General features: G+C 37.8%; 1 long non-coding RNA gene across 1 annotated transcript; it reads left to right on the forward strand.

The window, feature by feature from the left end:
- The first annotated feature begins 1,178 nt into the window (after window positions 1–1,178).
- On the forward strand, window positions 1,179–16,361 carry LOC131519819 (uncharacterized). The gene is made up of 4 exons (XR_009265812.1): window positions 1,179–1,295; window positions 2,902–2,997; window positions 15,350–15,495; window positions 16,279–16,361. It is a non-coding gene; the product is annotated as an uncharacterized LOC131519819 (long non-coding RNA).
- The last annotated feature ends 6,761 nt before the right edge of the window (window positions 16,362–23,122 follow it).

Below are 23,122 nucleotides of genomic sequence, written 5' to 3' on the forward strand. Positions count from 1 at the left end.
ACTTGAGCAAAGGCCTGAAGGAAAGAATGGAGAGAGAAGTGTGTGGGTGTCTGGAGGAACAGCATTCCAGGCAGAGGGAACGCCAATTGTCTATGAGGCAGGTATGTTTGGTGAGTTTGAACAACTCTATAACAATATACGACACCACACAATCAGAGACCTACCGACCTCCCCAAACATGTTCATTTATCCATTATGTTTAGTTTCCTCAACATGCCCTTTAATCTCTCACCTCTACAATTTTTCTCCTCTAGAACTACTCCTTCTCTCCTAGTCCCCATGCCCCTACCTGTATCAAGCTAACATCTTAGGGTCTTGCCTTATGTTACAACTTCTATTACAACTTCTTCAGCTTCCCCACAATTGGACTGTTTCCTGTATATCTCATACCTCAGTGTTTTTCCTAGCTAACATTTATTAGGTACTCCCCATGAGCCAGGGTTATGCTAAGAACTTGGCTGACATTATATCACATAAATCTTGTAACAACCCAAATGAAATGGGTTTTCTTAGAGTCCCCATTTTATGGATGAGGAACCTGAAGCTTACAAAGATGAAGCAATGCACCAAAGGTTACACAGTGGGAACATGGATCCAGATAATGCCAAAACCTTTGCTCTAAGCATTCTGCTATAATGCCTATCTAGCACTTATCACACTGCAGGTTCATATAGGTGTCACCACCAAGCTCTTTGAGGCAAAGATTATATCATGTTCTTTAGTGTGTGGAAGGGTTTTTACTACATAATAAGTTAAAAACACATGTGTTGACTACATAAGTAGAATACAACAGCTCTCTTCATAAGTAGTGCATTCTTGACTTCAGAAGCACAGAGTCTAGGTCAGCATACTGGAATCTGAGACTTAATTCTGATGTCTAGCAGAGGCACCACCAGGCATTCTTTCTTTGGTCAAACCGTACCATGTATTTCAAATTCTGCATTTTTGCCCACATTTTTGTCCACTCTATGGATATCCTGACCACCTTCCCCTGTTTCTCAGGGTTTAGCAGAGGTGCCAACTTTTCCATCCATCAAGCCTACTCTGACCAAGTTGAGCCTTGGTCAGAGTCTCAGTTTGTGACAGTCCATGACAATGTCTCCAACAATCCAGAACTTTGCCAACATACTACCTTCTGGAACATTCTATAGATGACTTCTTTACTCCTCACTCTGAGCTGTTCTCTGCATCCTTCTGATTTCTGTACTTAATTTATACCATACATATTTTTACTTCTGGTACATCACATCATAAAAGATTCTTCCTTTGTTCTGCTTCCCCAGTTAAACAACATGGTGAGCAACAATGAATGCTTTAAGAAACCTTAAATGGCATTTAGAAGGCTTGTTTATTAAAATGAATTCTATTTTAACCAAAAATTGCTTAATTCAAGGGTTTTTAAAGCTTTACTTAAAAGGCACTGATGTATAAGAAGTTTTTTAAAATATTTTGAAGCATGAATAAACATTATATAATATTTAAATTATTATATTCTTTTAATTAAAATTTTATAACAGGTCTTACTCTGGGTCATTTTCTTGTTTCTATTCTGAGCACTGTACAGGATCAGTATCTAAGGAAGAACAGACTCTGACATACATATGTGATTGTAATTTCTTCAAAATAACAACTAAATAAAAGTTACCAGAGTCAGTCATTCAACACAGACATATGGAGTTTTAAAGAAATCATACCACTGATCTGGTAGAAGATTTTTGAGAAATGGTGCTTTCATAATTATAGACCTATTTCATTAGCAGAGATTCTCTTTATTTGTAACAATGTTTGCTAAGATTGCTTGAGCATTTTTCACAAACCAGGCACTTTAAGTTTCTTATATGCATTATTTTACTTAATCCTTCAAAATCCCTACAGGTCAGTAGGGTTTTTATCCCATTTTGCAGATGAGGACCACTAGACTCATTTGCCCAAGTAACATGTAGACCTAGAAAGGTCATAGTCAGAATTGGAGGACCATTTGAGTCCAAATCCTCTGTTTTTAATAAAATGTGGATTCATTCATAAGTTGAGACATCCTTTGGGAACGTAAAAAGTAGAAAAGTTTGCCGCATGGTTTTTACAAATGATAAACAGGGAAGGGAAGGGAAGGGAAGGGAAGGGAAGGGAAGGGAAGGGAAGGGAAGGGAAGGGAAGGGAAGGGAAGGGAAGGGAAGGGAGGGTAGGGAAATGAAGAGGAGGGGAGGGGAGGAGAGGGAAGGGAAAGATCTCAGACGGATAAGGTAAGTTTTTGAAATATCTTACATTGATTTGATATATACGGTCTGTTTTTCTTCTGAAAAAAATTAACATTTCCCATTCATTGCAAAGTACTTTTATGAGATAAAATTCTTATTTATGCCATATTTAAACTTTATTATTTATCAAGTACCACAGATTTTCTTATGTTAAAATACATCTTTTTGAATCTCAAAATATACTATTTTTGGTCCCTGAGGATTATCTGATTATACACTTTATGAAGTTTCTTATTGCAAGATGACAAGCTGGCAAATAAAACAATGAATTTGCCAATTTAAAAAATTTAGCCCTGATATATCAAAAAATCATTACTTTTATAAAACTGGTGTCTTTTAATTATTAAATATTGACATTAAAAAAACCTAGCCAACAGAATTTCTTACTGTGAATTATGCCATGTTAATATAAAATTTCCAGATTAAAAAAAATTTTTTTTCCAATTTAAGCCACATAAAAGAAAGCTGGAAGGGATTTAAAGAGCTCACAAGGTTGATCCTCCAACCACTTGCAGTCAAGACTAGTATATAGAGACATACTTTCAGGTTATTTACTAGAATAATTTCAGCCATATTCCTAGATTGTGCTGTGATTATTTGACATAAAACAAAATGTAATTGGCATAATCTTAATTTCTGTTGACAGCTTGGAAGTTACCACTAGGTGGCAGCACAGGAGATAGCCAGGCCTTGAACTGAACTTTGATTGGCATGACTCAAGGGTAAACCAAGCCAGAGAAAGGTAGGGAGGGGGATTAAATAAGTCTCTCCTTCTATTATAAATTTCAAATAGTGTGGCTTTGCTGGCTACTCCCTTTATGGGTTAGAGAATACAAGAACAAGAATTTTCTTTTAATTAAGGAAAATAGACACCCATAAGCTTATTCCCTTTAGTTTTTTCCTTCATATGCATGTTTTTGCATAGTTGTAGTAAAAAAAATTTTATTTAGCTAATCCATTTTCCACACTGTAGTCAGACCCATATCTCAAAATGTAAACGGAAGGGTGCCTGGATGGCTCAGTCGGTTGAGGGTCTGACTTTGGCTCAGGTCATGATCTCCCAGTTTGTGGGTTCGAGTGCTGCGCCAGGCTCTGTGCTGACAGCTCAGAGCCTGGAGCCTGCTTCGGATTCTGTGTCTCCCTCTCTCTCTGCCCCTCCCACACCTGTGCTCTATCTCTCTCTCTCAAAAATAAATAAATAAAAAAAAAATTTTTTTTAATGTAAACAGAATCATTCTATATCCTATATCCCGGTTTTAAAATTTTCAATGGCTTCTCCTTGCTCCTTCCAAATGGCCCTGTATGGACCATCAGGCCTTTACCCCTCCAAAGTCCTCTCCCCCAAAGCTGCAGCACCCAGTACAGTGAAAAGCACTCAATTTATATTATTTTACAAAATAAAAAAACATTTATTATACAAAATTTGTATATTTACAAATACAACTTATGAAATTGTTTAAATTGTGGTAAAAAAAAAACCCACATAATATGAAATTTACCATTTTAACCATTAAAAAAATTTTTTTTTAATCTTTATTTATTTTTGAGAGAGAGAGAGAGAGAGAGAGAGAAGAACACAGAGAGGCACAGAATCCGAACCAGGGTCCAGGCTCTGAACTGTCAGCACAGACCCTGATGTGGGGCTCAAACCCATCAACGATGAGTTCATGACCTGAGCTGAAGTCAGATGCTCAACCGACTGAGCCACTCAGGCACCCCATCCATTTTAACCATTTTTAAGTGTATAGTTGAGTAGTGTTAAGTATACTTACAACATTGTGCAGTAGACATACAGAACTTTGTCATCTTGCAAAATTGAAACTCTATACTACTTAAGCAACTCGTCATTTCTCCTCCAGTCCCTAACAACCACCATTTTACTTTGTTTCTATGAATTTGATTACTTTAAATACCTCATATAAATAGAATCATATAGTATTTGCCTTTTTGTGACTGGCTTATTTCACTTTACATAACGTCCTCATAGCCCATCCAGGTTGTAGCAAGTGACAGGATTTTCTTCCTTTTTAAAGCCGAGTAATATTCCATTGCATATGGGTGTGTGTGTGTGTGTGTGTGCGTGTATATATACATGCACACATACACATATAGATATATGTGACATTCTCTTTATGCATTCATCAGTTGATGAACATTTAGGTTGTTTCCATTCCTGGCTATTGTAAATAATGCTGCAACACATATGGGGGGGTGCAAAGATTCTTTCAGTTCTTTTGTATATACACCTAGAAGTGGGATTGTTGGGTCACATGGTGGTTCTATTTTTAATTTTTTGAGGAAGCACCATACTGTTTTTTTCATAGCACATGCATCATTTTACATTCCCATCAACAGTGTACAAGGTTTCCAATTTCTTTACATCCTCATCAATGGAGTTTATTTCCCTTTTTGGGGGGGGTTGTGTATTTTTTGGTTTTTTTTATGCAGCTATCCTAATGCATGTAAGGTGACCTCTCATTATGGTTGTGATTTGCATTTTCCTGATGATTAGTGCTGAAAATGTGTTTGTTGTTCATGTGTGTATCATCTTTGGAGAAACATCTATTCAAATCCTTTGCTCACTTTTTAAAATTTATTTATTTAATTAATTTTTTAATTTACCTCCAAGTTAGCATATGGTGCAACAATGACTTCAGGAGTAGATTCCTTAATGCCTCTTACCCATTTAGCCCATTTCCCCCTGCCATAATCCCTCTAGCAACTCTCTGTTTGTTCTCTATATTTATGAGTCTCTTATGTTTTGTCCCCCTCCCTGTTTTTATATTATTTTTGCTTCCATTTCCTTATTTTCATCTGTTTTGTCTCTTAAAGTCCTCATATGAGTGAAGTCATGATATTTGTCTTTCGCTAATTTCACTTAGCATAATACCCTCTAGTTCCATCCACATAATTGCAAATGGCAAGATTTCATTGTTTTTGATTGCCAAGTAATACTCCATTGTGTGTGTGCGTATGTGTATATATATATACACCACATCTTCTTTATCCATTCATCCATCAATGGACATTCGGGCTCTTTCCATACTTTGGCTATTGTCGATAGTGCTGCTATAAACATGGGGGTGCATGTGCCCCTTCGAAACAGCACACCTGTATCCCATAGATAAACGCCTAGTAGTGCAATTGCTGGGTCGCTGGGTCATAGGGTAGTTCTATTTTTAGTTTTTTGAGAAACCTCCATACTGTTTTCCACAATGGCTGCACCAGCTTACATTCCCACCAGCAATGCAAAAAAGATCCTCTTTTTCCACATCCTCACCAACATCTGTTGTTGCCTGAGTTGTTCATGTTAGCCATTCTGACAGGTGTGAGGTGGTATCTCCTTGTGGTTTTGATTTGTATTTCCCTGATGATGAGTGATGTTGAGCATTTTTTCATGTGTTGGTTGGCTATCTGGATGTCTTCTTTGGAGAAGTGTCTATTCATGTCTTTTGCCCATTTCTTCACTGGATTATTTGTTTTTTGGGTGTTGAGTTTGATAAGTTCTTTGTAGATTTTGGATACTAACCCTTTATCTGATATGTCGTTTGCAAATATTTTCTCTCATTCCATCAGTTGCCTTTTAGTTTTGCTGATTGTTTCCTTCGCTGTGCAGAAGATTTTTATTTTGATGAGGTCCCAATAGTTCATTTTTGCTTTGGTTTCCTTTGCCTCTAGAGACATGTTGAGCAAGAAGTTGCTGCGACTGAGGTCAAAGAGGTTTTTGCCTGCTTTCTCCCTCGAGGATCTTGATGGCTTCCTGTCTTACATTTAGGTATTTCATCCACTTTATTTTGTGTATGGTGTAAGAAAGTGGTCCAGGTTCATCCTTCTGCATGTCACTGTCCAGTTTTCCCAGCACTACTTGGTGAAGAGACTTTCTTTATTCCATCGGATATTCTTTCCTGCTTTGTCAAAGATTAGTTGGCCACACTTTTGTGGGTCCATTTCTGGGTTCTCTATTCTGTTCCATCGATCTGAGTGTCTGTTTTTGTGCCAGTACCATACTGTCTTGTTGATTAGAGCTTGTAATACACCTTGAAGTCCGGGATTCTGATGCCTCCTGCTTTGGTTTTTGTTTTCAAGACTGCTTTGGCTATTCAGGGTCTTTTCTGGTTCCATACAAATTTTAGGATTGTTTGTTCTAGCTCTGTGAAGAACGCAGGTGTTATTTTGATAGGGATTGCACTGAATATGTAGATTGCTTTGGGTAGTACCGACATTTTAATAATATTTGTTCTTCTAATCCAGGAGCATGGGATATTTTTCCATTTTTTTGTGTCTTCTTCAATTTCTTTTGTAAGCTTTCTACAGTTCTCAGTGTATATATTTTTCACCTCTTTGGTTAGATTTATTCCTAGGTATTTTATGCTTTTTGGTGCAATTGTAAATGGGATTGATTCCTTGATTTCTCTGTCACTTCATTGTTGGTATATAGGAATGCAACTGATTTCTGTGCATTGATTTTATATCCTGCAACTTTTTTGAATTCATGAACCAGTTCTAGCAGTTTTTTGGTGGAATCTTTTGGGTTTTCCATATAAAGTATCATGTCATCTGTGAAGAGTGAAAGTTTGACCTCCTCCTGGCCAATTTGGATGCCTTTTATTTCTTTGTGTTGTCTGATTGCAGAGGCTAAGACTTCCAATACTATGTTGAATAACAGTGGTGAGAGTGGACAGCTCTGTCTTGTTCCTGACCTTAGGGGGAAAGCTCTCAGTTTTTCCCCATTGAGGATGATATTAGTGTTGGGTCTTTCATATATGACTTTTATGATCTTGATGTATGGTTCTACTATCCCTACTTTCTTAAGGGTTTTTATCAAGAAAGGATGCTGTATTTTGTCAAATGCTTTCTCTGCATCTATTGAGAGTATCATGTGGTTCTTGTCCTTTCTTTTATTGATGTGATGTATCTATCACATTGATTGTTTTGTGGATATTGAACCATCCCTGTATCCCAGGTAAAAATCCCACGTGGTCATGGTGAATAACTCTTTTAATGTATTGTTGGATCCGGTTGGCTTGTATCTTGTTGAGAATTTTTGCATCCATGTTCATCAGGGAAATTGGTCTGTAATTCTCCTTTTTAATGGGGTTTTTGTCTGGTTTTGGAATCAAGGTAATGCTGGCTTGATAGAATGCATTTGGAAGTTTTCCTTCCATTTCTATTTTTTGGAACAGCTTCAAAAGAATAGGTGTTAACTCTTCTTTAAATGTTTGGTAGAATTCCCCTGAAAAGCCATCCCTTTGCCCACTTTTTAATCAGATTGTTTCTCCATTGTTATTGTTGAGTTTATTGGAGTTCTTAGTATTTTCTAGATATTAATTCTTTATCAGATACATGATTTGCAAGTATTTTTTCCATTCCATAAGTTGCCTTTTCACTCTGTTGTGTACTTTGTGCACAGAATTATAATTTTTCTTTATAAAAGGAAGATACATGGTCTTCACAATTATCATTCTCTATGGCAGCCACATCATCCCAGTAAGTGGAATCATAATTTACTTAACCACTCTTCCATTATGGGACATTATTTCCTATTCTAAATAATGCCATAAAAATAGTATTAGTGATTATTTCCTTGGAATTTATGATTCCAGAAGTAACATTACTGGATCAATTAATATGAACATTTTATTGTTTCTTATTGCTTATGGTCTTGTTACTTATTGCTAAATTTCTTTCTTATGTAACTTCGTTCTTTCTTAATTTATAAGACCAATATACTATTTACTGTTTATTGCACAGTTGCTACATGCCAAGTGCTCAGCTAGCTTATTTGCATATAATATTAGTACCTGTATCAATGCTACAAGGTAGGAATTATTTATCACCATTTCATAGATAATAATACAGATTCAAGAATGTGTTAGTTACCCACAATCGCACAGCTTATAAAGTGACAGAATTATCATTTGATGTTGATCTGCCTTACATTGATTGCCTATGCTTGAGAATATACCACTTTGATCTTTCCTTCACATCATCTTTAAGAATTATAATGTTTGCTGAGGCATCCAGGTGGCTCAGTCTGTTAAGCCTCTGACTTTGGCTCAGGTCATGATCTCACGGTTTGTGAATTCAAGCCCCTCATTGGGCTCTGTGCTGACAGCTCAGAGCCTGGAGCCTGCTTCAGATTGTGTGTGTGTGTGTCTCTCTCTCTCTCTCTCTCTCTCTCTCTCTCCCTCTCTCAAAAATAAATAAATATTAAAAGAAGTAAAAAAAAAGAATTATAATGTTTGCTAATAGATGGAGAAAGGGTAATTATTAAAATACACATCTTTGATTACATGCATGAGTGAGCATTTTTCCACGTTTCGTGTACACTGTCCCTTACTATTTCCCTCCCACAGACTGAATGGATACTTTTTTTCTGCACAATAGCACGTAACCTTTTTATAACAAATGCTATTATACAACTTTTACCCTGCCTTGAATTGTATGATTTTCTCTTCAGTGAGTTAACTGTTTATATCCTCAGCTCCATTTTTTATATCTTATCAAACTAAATTTTTCCACAATAAAGATATTAACTTTGTCATTCATATTTCTTCAACGTGTTCTTTGTCAATCTATTTTCCTTTTTATTAGTATTTTTTCTATTTATATCATATACTGCTTAATTTTTATATATTTGTTTTTAAAATGTTCATTTTTGGATTCTTCTATTGTTTCTAAGCATAGAAATTTATTCCATCTCCATATATAAATACCTGATATTTACTTCTACTTTGTTGTTTTGCTTTTTCCATGATTAAATTTTAATATTTAAATCTTATTCCCTCTGAAATTTATTTTGAAGCACAGTGTAGACATAAATTCATTACATTCTCAAAATTGTAAAGTAGATAGTCCCAATACCATTTATTGAATAATCTTTCCTCACTGTTCTGTAATGTCTCAATTATATATTAAAATCATTTATATGAGCTAATTTTTAATTACAAGTTTATTGAAATATAATTCACACTAAAGTATACAACTGAGGTTCTGTATATTCAGAATTGCCCAACAAATGTCACAAATTAATTCCAGAACATTTTCATCACCCCAAAAAGAAACCACCCACTGTCAGCAGTCACTCCCCATTCTCCCTTCCCCTAGTCTCTGTCAACCCGTAATCTACTTTCTGTTTACATGAATTTGCCTATTTTGTACATTTCATGTAAATGGAACCATACAAAACATGGCCTTTTATGACTGATTTATTTCACTTGCTTTCAATGTTCATCCATGATGTTGCAATGTATCAAAACTTCATTCTATTTTATAGCCAAGTAATATTCTAAGATATGTATATACTACATTTTGTTTATCCATTTATTAGATGATGGACATTAGCTATTCCCACTTTCTGGCTATCATAAATAATACAACTATAGGGGCGCCTGGGTGGCGCAGTCGGTTAAGCGTCCGACTTCAGCCAGGTCACGATCTCACGGTCCGTGAGTTCGAGCCCCGCGTCAGGCTCTGGGCTGATGGCTCAGAGCCTGGAGCCTGTTTCCATTCTGTGTCTCCCTCTCTCTCTGTCCCTCCCCCGTTCATGCTCTGTCTCTCTCTGTCCCAAAAATAAATAAAAAAAAAAAAAAGTTGAAAAATAATACAACTACAAAATTTGTGTACAACTTTCTGTGTGTGTGTGTGTGTGTGTGTGTGTGTGTGTGTGTGTGTGTTTTCCCCTTGGGTATATACCTAGGAGTAGAATGCCTGAGTCATATGGTTTAACATTTCAAGGAACTGCCAAACTGTATACAAAGCAACTGTATCATTTTACATTCCCACCAGCAATGTATAAGAGTTCCAATTACTCCATATCCTCATCAATACTTGTTATTGTCTCTTTTTTATTACAGCCATGCAGGTGGTTGTATTTTATTGTAGTTTTGATTTATATTTCTATAATGACTAATGATGTTGAACACTTTTTCATGTGTTTATTGGCCATTTGCCTATCTTCACTGGAGAAAGGACTCTGCAAACCTTCTACTCATTTTTTAAATAGACTTTTTTTGTATTTGAGTCAAAAAATTTATTTATATGTTCTGACTACAAGTACTTTATTTTCTCCCAATATGTGGGTTTTTTCACCTTCTTCATGATGTTCTTTGAAGCACAAAAGTTTTTTTTTTTTTAATGAAGGCCAATTTATTTTTTTCTTTAGTTTCTTGTGCTTTTAGTATCATTTCTAAAAAACTACTGTCTAATCCATGGTGACAAAGATTATGCCTATGTTTTCTTTTCAGAGTTCTATAGTTCTTTCATTTAGGTCTAAGTTCCACTTTTAGTTAATTTGTGTATATGATGTGAGGTATGGATCTAACTTTATTCCTTTGCATGTTGATACCCAGTTGTCTTAGCACCACTAGCTAAAAAGACTATTTGTTTCCTATTGAACTGCCTTTTATGAATTTCTGTGACAATTATTTGTTCCAGTTATTTCCATGTTCTTGAATATCCACAATGTCTTAATTATATTTGCTTTAAAATCTGATTTTTTAAATGCGTATTTATTTTTGAGAAAGCTCAAGTGGGGAGGGGCAGAGAGTGAGGGAGAGACAAAATCTGAAGCAGGCTCCAGGCTCTGAGCTGTCAGTACAGAGCCCAACATCAGGATTGAACCCACCAACTGTGATATCGTGACCTGAGTCGAAGTCGGGCACTTAACCAACTGAGGCACCCAGGTGCCCCTAAAATCTGTTTTACACCTGAAGGAGCTACCCTTCCCTTATTAGCCACCTGGCTAATCACCTGCCCTCCTTCCCACCCACACACTCAGAATATTCTTTTTGATTTTCATCCACTTATTATTCTAAATCAGTAGTTTACAAACTTGCTTTTCCAGACAAAAAAATCAAAGTTTATTGGTCATTGCTTGCATTTCTACTTAGTGACAATTTCCTTCCTCTTTGAATTGCTATTGTTAATGATTTATGTTTTTCTTAATCCATTGTTCTACTTGAACAGGTATTACCTCCATTTTAAAAAGTAAATATTTTAAAATACTTATACAACACAATTCAACCAACTAGACAGTGGCAAAGACATTTGAATATCTTAATTGCTGTAAAGTGTATTTCTGAGACTGTTTCCACTTAAGTCTTACTGCTTTTGATCTAGCAATCTGGACTTTTAAGAAAAAAATGAAATGTATGTCAGTCAATCTAACTGTATTTTTTTCTCCATACTGGTTTATTGTTGTGTATCACTGTATAGATTTACAATGTGATACTCTGACCTGTCAAAGCAGCTATAACTTAGATAAAGCCACGGGCTATTAGCTTTGCCCAAGTATTGTTTCAGTTGTTTTTTTTTTTTTGTTTTGTTTTTTTTTTTTTAATATATGAAATTTACTGTCAAATTGGTTTCCATACAACACCCAGTGCTCATCCCAAAAGGTGCCCTCCTCATTACCCATCACCCACCCTGCCCTCCCTCCCACCCCCCATCAACCCTCAGTTTGTTCTCAGTTTTTAACAGTCTCTTATGCTTTGGCTCTCTCCCACTCTAACCTCTTTTTTTTTTTTTTTTCTTCCCCTCCCCCATGGGTTTCTGTTAAGTTTCTCAGGATCCACATAAGAGTGAAACCATATGGTATCTGTCTTTCTCTGTATGGCTTATTTCACTTAGCATCACACTCTCCAGTTCCATCCACGTTGCTACAAAAGGCCATATTTCATTCTTTCTCATTGCCACATAGTATTCCATTGTGTATATAAACCACAATTTCTTTATCCATTCATCAGTTGCTGGACATTTAGGCTCTTTCCATATTTTGGCTATTGTTGAGAGTGCTGCTATAAACATTGGGGTACAAGTGCCCCTATGCATCAGTACTCCTGTATCCCTTGGATAAATTCCTAGCAGTGCTATTGCTGGGTCATAAGGTAGGTCTATTTTTAATTTTCTGAGGAACCTCCACACTGCTTTCCAGAGCGGCTGCACCAATTTGCATTCCCACCAACAGTGCAAGAGGGTTCCTGTTTCTCCACATCCTCTCCAGCATCTATAGTCTCCTGATTTCTTCATTTTGGCCACTCTGACTGGCGTGAGGTGGTATCTGAGTGTGGTTTTGATTTGTATTTCCCTGATAAGGAGCGACGTTGAGCATCTTTTCATGTGCCTGTTGGCCATCTGGATGTCTTCTTTAGAGAAGTGTCTATTCATGTTTTCTGCCCATTTCTTCACTGGGTTATTTGTTTTTCGGGTGTGGAGTTTGATGAGCTCTTTATAGATTTTGGATACTAGCCCTTTGTCCGATGTGTCATTTGCAAATATCTTTTCCCATTCCTTTGGTTGCCTTTTAGTTTTGTTGGTTGTTTCCTTTGTTGTGCAGAAGCTTTTTATCTTCATAAGGTCCCAGTAATTCACTTTTGCTTTTAATTCCCTTGCCTTTGGGGATGTGCCGAGTAAGAGATTGCTACGGCTGAGGTCAGAGAGGTCTTTTCCTGCTTTCTCCTCTAAGGTTTTGATGGTTTCCTGTCTCACATTCAGGTCCTTTATCCATTTTGAGTTTATTTTTGTGAATGGTGTGAGAAAGTGGTCTAGTTTCAACCTTCTGCATGTTGCTGTCCAGTTCTCCCAGCACCATTTGTTAAAGAGACTGTCTTTTTTCCATTGGATGTTCTTTCCTGCTTTGTCAAAGTTTAGTTGGCCATACGTTTGTGGGTCTAGTTCTGGGGTTTCTATTCGATTCCATTGGTCTATGTGTCTGTTTTTATGCCAATACCATGCTGTCTTGATGATGACAGCTTTGTAGTAGAGGCTAAAGTCTGGGATTGTGATGCCTCCTGCTTTGGTCTTCTTCTTCAAAATTACTTTGGCTATTCGGGGCCTTTTGTGGTTCCATATGAATTTTAGGATTGCTTGTTCTAGTTTCGAGAAGAATGCTGGTACAATTTTGATTGGGATTGCATTGAATGTGTAGATAGCTTTGGGTAGTATTGACATTTTGACAATATTTATTCTTCCAACCCATGAGCAGGGAATGTCTTTCCATTTCTTTATATCTTCTTCAATTACCTGCATAAGCTTTCTATAGTTTTCAGCATACAGATCTTTTACATCTTTGGTTAGATTTATTCCTAGGTATTTTATGGTTCTTGGTGCAATTGTGAATGGGATCAGTTTCTTTATTTGTCTTTCTGTTGCTTCATTGTTAGTGTATAAGAATGCAACTGATTTCTGTACATTGATTTTGTATCCTGCAACTTTGCTGAATTCATGTATCAGTTCTAGCAGACTTTTGGTGGAGTCTATCGGATTTTCCATGTATAATATCATGTCATCTGCAAAAAGCGAAAGCTTGACTTCATCTTTGCCAATTTGGATGCCTTTGATTTCCTTTTGTTGTCTGATTGCTGATGCTAGAACTTCCAACACTATGTTAAACAACAGCGGTGAGAGTGGGCATCCCTGTCGTGTTCCTGATCTCAGGGAAAAAGCTCAGTTTTTCCCCGTTGAGGATGATGTTAGCTGTGGGCTTTTCATAAATGGCTTTTATGATCTTTAAGTATGTTCCTTCTATCCCGACTTTCTCCAGGGTTTTTATTAAGAAAGGGTGCTGGATTTTGTCAAAGGCCTTTTCTGCATCGATTGACAGGATCATATGGTTCTTCTCTTTTTTTTTTGTTAATGTGATGTATCACGTTGATCGATTTGCGAATGTTGAACCAGCCCTGCATCCCAGGAATGAATCCCACTTGATCATGGTGAATAATTCTTTTTATATGCTGTTGAATTCGATTTGCTAGTATCTTATTGAGAATTTTTGCATCCATATTCATCAGGGATATTGGCCTGTAGTTCTCTTTTTTTACTGGGTCTCTGTCTGGTTTAGGAATCAAAGTAATACTGGCTTCATAGAATGAGTCTGGAAGTTTTCCTTCCCTTTCTATTGTTTCAGTTTTAACTTAGATGAAACATTCCCAAGGAATGGATAGGATGATACCCTAAAGTGATAGGAAGACATAAGTAGTTTAGGATAAATGGTATTTATATTGCCCTTCTAATACCACAATAAAGCTCAATAAAATCTTCAGGGCTTGGGGAGTACACCAAAGATTGAGAAACCATTGTAGTGGACATGTATTTACCTCTCTTTCAAAAAATAGAAGATAAGACACTATTTCTGAGAATAATATTGTATCTTTTTCCAGCTCCAGGTCTATATAAGCCAAAAATAAGTTATGTAAATCTATGAAACGTGCCAATGTTTGGGCAATACAACCTGTTGCCTCTCAAATATACAGATCATTCTCCTAGTACCAAAATAACTACCCACAGTCTAGATCAGCACTTTATAATAGAAATAAAGTGTGGGCCACATATAGAAATTGGTAAGTTTTTAAATTGAATTTTTGAATTTTCTGGTAGCCACAAAACAGTAAACAGAAACAGATAAAATTAACCTTAATATATATTATTTAACCTAATATATATAAAATATCACTTCAACACAACTATTATAAAAAGTTTTGGTGAGATATTCTCCATTCTTTATACTAAATCTTTGAAATGTAGCAGGCACTTCACACTCAAAGTTCATCTCAATTCAGACTAGCCATGTGTCCAGTGCTCCATAGCCACATGGGGCTGGTGGCTGCCATACTGCACAGAACAGGTCTAGACAGAAGACCTCAGGAGCCTCTCCAAGCCAGACCACCACCACCAGAGCACTCAGAGGTATGAGAAGGAAAGAGGAAATGATGAAAATTGGTGAAAGGAAGGAAAACAAAAGGAGAGGAGAAGTGAATGAGAAAACAAGAAAAAGATAAGTGAAAGGAGAGAAAGGGAGTGAACATTTTCTGAACATTTGTAGTGTGCCAGCAGTTATGTATTATAGGGTAAGTGCTCAGAAACTACTTGGAAACAATCTTTAGCATCCTCTGTGTCCTTAAGTAAGAAAGTCACATTTAAAGTGAACTATTATTACTGGTGATGACTCAGTAAGTTAGAAAAATACTTTAACACTCAGTCAAGGGACGATGTTATTCTGGTTCACATACTCATAGTATGGAGACTAATCTGCCTCTGGCCACTGAGCAGGCTGCATTTGAGAGAAATTGTTTCTCACACTTTTTTTTCTTTCCAAGACAGCAGGACACAATGCCAGATATCCCCTCATAGGAGATCCAGGCCAATGGAATTTGCAATGCAACGGGCATGGAAAGGGGAATGGAGGAGGAGAAAGAGAAGAAAACTCAAATGTGACTTTAGGGAGTAAGGATCCACCTTGTAGGTAAGGAACAGATGAAAATTGTATACTGGTACATAGGACTTTCATGTAGACTACCCGTTTTAAGCATTGTGTAACAGTGCAACTTCTTCCCCTATCTGAGTGGGAGAGACAGGTCAGGTTTCTGCTTTAGATTTGGGTCTAAGGAACTTTGTCTGATTTTGGGAGTAGGCAGAACTGACCTTCAATTGTGAGGCAAGAGCTAATAGTAACTGAAATGTATTCTCTAAGTGAAGATGGTCCAGAAAGCAAGAGAAAATATAAACCATCACACCAAGGTGGAGATCAAGACGAAAAAATCCAAAACAGAAGTGGGCAAAAGCAGAGAGGCAGGCAAGAAGGAGCAGGCTTCTTCTGCGGAGGCTGGAGGCCATTGTTATGCTTGTGGAGAGACCTCTGGCTGAGCCTGGGCGGGGAAAGAGCTTGTAAAGGGCAGAATACCATGTCTCCACTCCAGTGTAGTGGATAATATGTGAACTGCTGGCAAAAATATTAAGTATCAGTTTTTTAAAAATAGATTTTACACATTTACCAAATAACTTAATAATAGTCCCCAAACATCTGCCAGACATATACTCTAAATGTCCCCACACAGATGAGTTGCAGTGAACTGAGCAAACCAAAATTTTCCACACTGATTTAATTCAAGCCTGGCATCTGGGTAGCGGCTGTATGCAGGATTAGCGCATTGTAAATCCATGTTGTTTTTGCTCATTCCCTCAACTGGAGCCATGCTCTTTACACCCCCATCCAACTTTGAAACATGGAAGCCCTTCCCTTTCTTAGACCACCCCAATCCCAACGGAACAAGCTGAAGCAGTCCCAGTCAGTGGAACTACCGCTTTAAAAAACACTCAAGACACTATTCTTGGTAAGTATGGAGACTTTTCTTTGGGGTACTTTGTTTCTTTTTTCAGAGCCACTTATATTTGCTCTTTTGACTTTTGCAAACCTTTCTGGAAGCATCACTCAATTCTTTGTTTCCTACTTCATGTAATCAAGTTTGAATATCTTTTTATATAAGTCTTCAGATATTTGCTGTCTTTCTTCTTGGGAGGCAACCGAGAGCCATGTCACTTTGGCTGCCATAGACCACCAATGGCCTCTAATCATCAAACAGTGCTGTTCTTGGCAAGACCTAAACCTTTAGAAAACAGCCTTTTAATAAAGTGTAAGTTCTCTTCTAGGCCTGAAATCTGCTTTGAGGATGTACAAGAAATGTTATCATTATTTAAATCTACCCTAGTCTTAGTGCAGACTACCTGAGAGACCGGCTCTGCTCTCAGGCCATCATGAAACCAAAACATGTGTCTGCATACATAGAAGAGCAAGAAAAAATATTAATGGTCTATGTGTTTTAGATTTACTTTTTTAGATTGTTGTTTTTAGTTAGTATTACCATTTGGTTCTTTAATTATCTTTGGGAGGGAAGGGCTGCAGGTGGGAAGTGTGGTGGAAAGAAAGAAAGGAAGAAAAGTCATACAGTGCCAGGAAAGAGGCTAAAGACAAAATTTAAGGCAAGGCAGAACAGCTGAGTGATTAACACCATGGTATTAAGTCATGGCTTCGAATCCTGGCTTTCACACTCTTCAGCTGGGTAGCTTGGACAAGCTATTCAATTCTTTAAGCTTGTTCCCTCAATTGTAAAATGGGGATAATACTCAAGTCTACCTTATGGGGTTGTTGAGTGAACTTGTAATTAAAATAAAGCATGTAAAGCAATTAACAAATGTCTGGCAAGCAGCAGTCATGAAGTGGTATGGATTATTATCACAATTAGTAATAGTAATACAGATGGGATCGAACAGAATGAAATAAAATCAATGCTATACTTCATTCTACTCATTCCATTCCTACAATTTTACACATTGATTTTCTCTCTTTGGTGTCCAGGAAGAGATGTGGTAGTGGAAATTGGATGGGTAAAAAAAACACTTTCAGAGAGCAAAGGTACAAGGTCATATAACAAGCACCATAGGGCTACCTTGCAACTTTCAGGAATAGAACACCACAATCACCTAAGATCTTTAACCAAACTTTCCTTTCTTCAAAATAAAAATAAAAATAACTTACAGACCTATTTTTCATTTGACAAATGTCCATCCCTGACACTATCATCTCTCACATTCTCTGTATCATCTCTCCCAACAGCTGGGATGAGGTCCAGAGTGACTGTTCCAGGGGTTAATGAACCTCCATTGCCTCTGACCTTGGCTTCCTCCATCTTGTGGTAAACTATCTGAACAAAACTGGAATAGGAAGGGATGAGGGCAAGAAGGCTAAAAGAGAATCTTGATCCTTTTCCAGAAACCCTGCAGTTTCTGGCAAGAGCAAATCCTGAGTATATTTTATTCATGTATTAACAACTGTAGCAGTGATTTTCTCACCTTTGAGGAAGGCAACGTCCCAGCTAAACAAAAGCAGTTTAAAGAAAAAGCATCCCACTCAGTGAGTCTGAGAGCAATGAGCCTGTCTAGATATGAATGTTCTTTTGAAACTGACTGAAGCAGTTAGTATCTTGCAGTTGGGTGCCCTGCAAATGTTTCTGCTGCTCTTCCTAAGGTGTTTTTTTTTTTCTGGCAGCACAGTTATATGTTGGGAAATGTAAATGAATACAAATAAGCTGGATGCAGCCAACTGTCATCACAGGTCAACCATCCACACATGCTGCTGAACTAAATTTATCATTCATATATGTATCCACAAATATGTACTATGTGATCCACAAGAAGATGCTCTTATTAACTTCTACCCCACTGAAGAGTAACACAGTGACCATCCTTACAGAATAAAGCAAAACGTTTCTGTATATTACCATACTGAATAGTGTGTATGTATGTGTGTATATACCTGTGTGTGTGTGTTTCACATATTGCAACATATACTGAAATCTATTTGGAATATACCTAGAATGTAAACTTCATGAGGCAGGAGTTTGTCCATTTTTTTTTTTATAGTAGATACCTGATAAATCTTACAGAATGAGAAAATATATAATGAATTATTTCATTTGGTCCTGAAGGCAACAGTAAGAATTAGGAATGAAATTTAATATTGCTGCCAACGTGTTGTGGGTGAAGGATTCCAAATGGCTTGTCCAAGGTCACCCAGCTGGAGAGCAGCAGAGTGGGACTGCAGCCCAAGTTACAGGTCTTCTCCCATAATTTACAATCAATCTAACTTCTATCACATGAAGAAACAAAAGTTGCTTGTTTTCTTCTTTTACCGAATAATGTTGCTAGGCTAAATCCCTTTCACCATCTGTACCTTATTTTCTTGGATCAGGTTTATCTGGAGCCTGGGGTTGAGAGAATTACCTGCCAGTTCTTTAGACAGTTTTCATTCTTCTCCACCTCTGAGCCAATCCAGAGCCTCCAGGACCCCCCAACCACGTTTCTTTTCATCCATTCATCCTTCCACTCTCTTCTTCCTCCTTCACTTGTTTTTGTTTCTTTGTCTTCCTTTCTCCTCTGACTCAAGCAATTACCGAATGAAAGTAAACATCCTCTGTTTGTGGTAAAGAACCATGTCGAATCCTATCTGTTATTTCAAACTCTTGAGATATATTCCCCATAAGCCACAGTGGAAAAAAAAAAAAGGAAAAAGAGATAGAGAAACTCCACTTACAGGATAGGAGGGAATGCTTAGTTGAGACGCTAGTTGCTACACACAAACATATGTGCCCACGTGTGCGCACCCATGCGTCCACAGCCCACACGCACACACGCTCATTAATTCTTGAAAAAAACCTTAATCTTGGAGAGACATGTTTGGATTTAGACCGAATCATTAGCCTCCCATTTCTTTCTTCTTTCCACCAAACACGAGGAACACTGGATAATGTGTCCAGTCAGTGGCTTTTTTATTAACCGCTGAATATTGAAAGAAAACAAAACAAAACAAAAAGCCCGTGAAGGTATATCCACATACCCACTCAGGAGATAAAGAGAGAATGGACAAGAATTAAGGATTTTCTTGAAAACATGTCTCATTTTAGGGGAATAGAATAAACGTCTCTGAAAATCCTAGTGTCCTTGGGTATGAATGCACACTTAGTATTTAGCGTGTTCAGTTTCTTGCTTCCAGACCCTCCTGGCCAAATTTATTGCCCATGGCCGAAGAAAGGATTTTTTTTCCCCCATGAAACTTGTTTTGGCTTAAAGTAAAGTTCAAATAATATTTACCAAGATTATTAAAAAACTCTAAAACTTTTTTCTTCTTCAGCATTCAGGGATGGAATGTCAGAAAGTGTTGACATTAATTTTCAAATTAATATTTTTGGAAGAATTTTCTTTAATAAAAGATCAAATGATGACCACAATGCTGGAAATGAGCTGCTGATCAGTAACAATGCTTGTCAACAGCAAAGTTCAGAACTCTAATGCAAGTTCTCCCATGGGTTTGCACACAGTGGAAATACAAATTATCTTAAATGGAATGTTTTGCATTTTCGTTCTAGCTCATCTTTGGGGCTAAGGCTGAAATGCTGACCTCAAAAACATCTTTGCTTCTAGCAGGAGAAAGAGCATTTCTTAACTGAACCATATAGCCTACATTTGTCCCCCATTGCCATATGCTAAAGAATTCTGTCACTGCCCACCAGGCAATTAGAAAAGGCTTCTGAATAAGAAATTGTGTTGCACTTTCCAGTCTTCCTTTGTTTCAACCTGCAGCTATGGCTGGGAAGTATAAAGAAGAAAATGAGCAATAAAAAGCTAAATGTTTTAATCATTTATTTTACAGAATGATGGTGATAACAGATGGTAGGGGTTTTTTTAATGTCCTTTAAAATTAAAAGTTGGCACTTTAAAAATTAAAAAAAAAAAAGAGCTTCTTTCAAATGGACCCGGTTTACAATTGAAGCTCCAATAGTCAGCTGTCTGGCCTCAAGAAATGAACTCCTCTCGGCCTCAGTTTCCTCACCCGAAAACTTAATATAGTAAGAGTACCTTTCTCTCAGGGTGATTGTATTGGCACCCCTGAGTCCCACTTTTTTTTTTCCTGGAAGCCTGTACCTGTACCAATCCCTGTTTTTTAAGTTTACTTTTCTCCATGAAAGTTATCACTTATAAAATACTCTGTTATTTAGTTTGGTTAATTGTCTATGCATGCTTCCTCCCATGAGAATGTGAGACCCAGGAGGGCAGTGACTTTGATTACTCCCTGCTGTATTTTATCCAGCATAGCAGTAGGTACTTGAAAGCCATTTACTGAGTGTTGAATAAATGAAAATAAAGTCCCAGCACAGGGCTGGGGTGTAACACCCCCTACGTCTAAGCATACCCACGAACCCACTCCTGTCATAGTGGGGGCCATAAAGGGAAATTAGGTGGAGACCTTCCAAGGGTACTTGTTTTTCTTCTGTCCTCCTCACCCTCCTACTTTTTGTCATGGAGCACCTGGTGAAGAACGCTGCTTTCTCTTCCTGCTTCCCCTAGCCATCATGTTGCAAACATCTAGGGAAGCCCTAGAAGATTCTGAATCAAGATGGAACCATCCTGGGAATATAGTGAGCTAAAGTGGCAGCTTGCCAGACCAAATGGCCCCATTTGACCTGAGTTTCTTTCTCTTTACCTTTTATTTATTTTGACTTTTTTTCTAAAAAGCAATAGTCTCAGTTTCTCAAGATAAACTAGGAGGTTTTCTTTGCCATTCTTAAAGCTTGGTGCTGTGCCCAGATCTGGAGACCATCTGCCCTGAATGATTTGACATGTTTGCATGGTGCCCACAAACCAGGGACACTGATTCTCTAAATAACATCAGGAATGTCCACAGAGTTGAATCCCCCAGGGAGGAGACCAGCTCTTGTTTTTGCTAGAGTACATCTGGGGTGCCTGAGAATGGAAGCAAAACAAACCATCAGAGGAAGGTATGAAAAACTTGATTTCATGGTGGACAAAATCACTGCCTTAACTTCCCTTCCTCCTTTCAAGGTGAAAAGATCATTAGCTTTGGGAACAGCCAGATCTGGACTAGAATCCTGACTCTTTACATATAGGCATCTATAAATTTGCAATTTCCTCATGTAAAATGGGATAGTAACACCTGTCTTCTAGGATTATAATAATTCAATGAGTTAATGCTTATAATGCACCTAGTACAGTATGTGGTACTGAGTTCCATGAATGTTCATTTGCTTCTTTACTCACTTTCCATTGTCCAGTTTTCTCTTCTTAATTGTGTGAACCTGAGTAATCCATGTCATTTCCCTAAGGCTTAGGATCCTCAGTTCTAAAATGGGAGTAATTCTTACCCCATAGGTGGCAGTAAACATTACTATACAGCTACAGTCTTGAGTATCATATGTGCTCAATACAGAGCAGCTATTCCTTTTATTACCTATCACTTAGTAAGCACCTATTTTGTGTCAAAACCACACAATTCTTCCTCTAGGCACATTATTCTTTTAATTGTTTTAAATGTTTTTATTTATCTTTGAGAGAGAGGGAAAGACAGAGTGCGAGCAGGGGAGGAGCAGAGAGAGAGGGAGACACAGAATCCAAAGCAGACTCCAGGCTCTGAGCTGTCAGCCCAGAGCCCGATGCAGGGCTCGAACTTGTGAACCATGAGATCATGTCCTGAGCTGAAGTTGGACGTTTAACCGACGTTTAACCTAGGGAAGGGGTCCCTTCCTCTAGGCACTTTAAATACATGGCCTTGTTAATTCAATCTTCAAAGCAACCCTCACTATGAGGTAGGTGTCCTTATTTTTATATCAGCGATGAAGAAATTAAGAGCCAAAAAGTTCAGCGAACTTGGTCAGGACAGCACATAGCGTCACCAACTGTTATTTGAACTTGTGTCTTCTTGACTTTAAAGTCTGTGTTCTCACCGATAACTGTGCTACAGTGACTCCCAAATTATCACCACCTTTGTTATCATCTATACCTTTATTCATCCTTTGCTAGATCAGACCTACTTGATCCAACCCATCCGTCCCCAGTGCCCAACCATGTCATCTAAGTAGTTTATGCCCTCATGGCTCACAGGGCCCGGAGAGCAGGGTACAGGCTACATTGTGACTTCTCACTTCTTGAACTTCCACCCTCCTTGTGAATGCCTTCTTGCTTTGGAATGTGTAACAGAAGAAAACATGCAGAAGGCCATCAACCATCTTGTAGATGTCTGCATAATGATTAGAAATGCAGATGCCAGCAAAAACCTGCAGCAGGTAAGAGTAACATGAAGGTATAGCAAATTCCAGTCAGAGAGCTAGGTGTCAGCTAAAGGGAAGCATATTGCAACAGCACAATACAAATGTCCAGGGGCGCCTGGGTGGCTCAGTCGGTTAAGTGTCCGACTTCGGCTCAGGTCATGATCTCGCGGTATGTGAGTTCGAGCCCCGCGTCGGGCTCTGTGCTGACTGCTCAGAGCCTGGAGCCTGTTTCAGATTCTGTGTCTCCCTCTCTCTGACCCTCTCCCGTTCATGCTCTGTCTCTCTTTGTCTCAAAAATAAATAAATGTTAAAAAAAAAATTCAAATGTCCAGCATTGTCCAGGTTAATGCTGGTAGGGAGCAGCATAGGTCTGGCATATGGTAAGTATTCAGTAAATACTAGTTGGTCGGATGGAAGAAGAAACCATGTTCATTACATCAACTGGTGAGCACAGATTCTTAAAAATCACAAATA

This window comes from Neofelis nebulosa, chromosome 8, assembly GCF_028018385.1.
Source record: "Neofelis nebulosa isolate mNeoNeb1 chromosome 8, mNeoNeb1.pri, whole genome shotgun sequence".
NCBI classification, from domain to species: domain Eukaryota; kingdom Metazoa; phylum Chordata; class Mammalia; order Carnivora; family Felidae; genus Neofelis; species Neofelis nebulosa.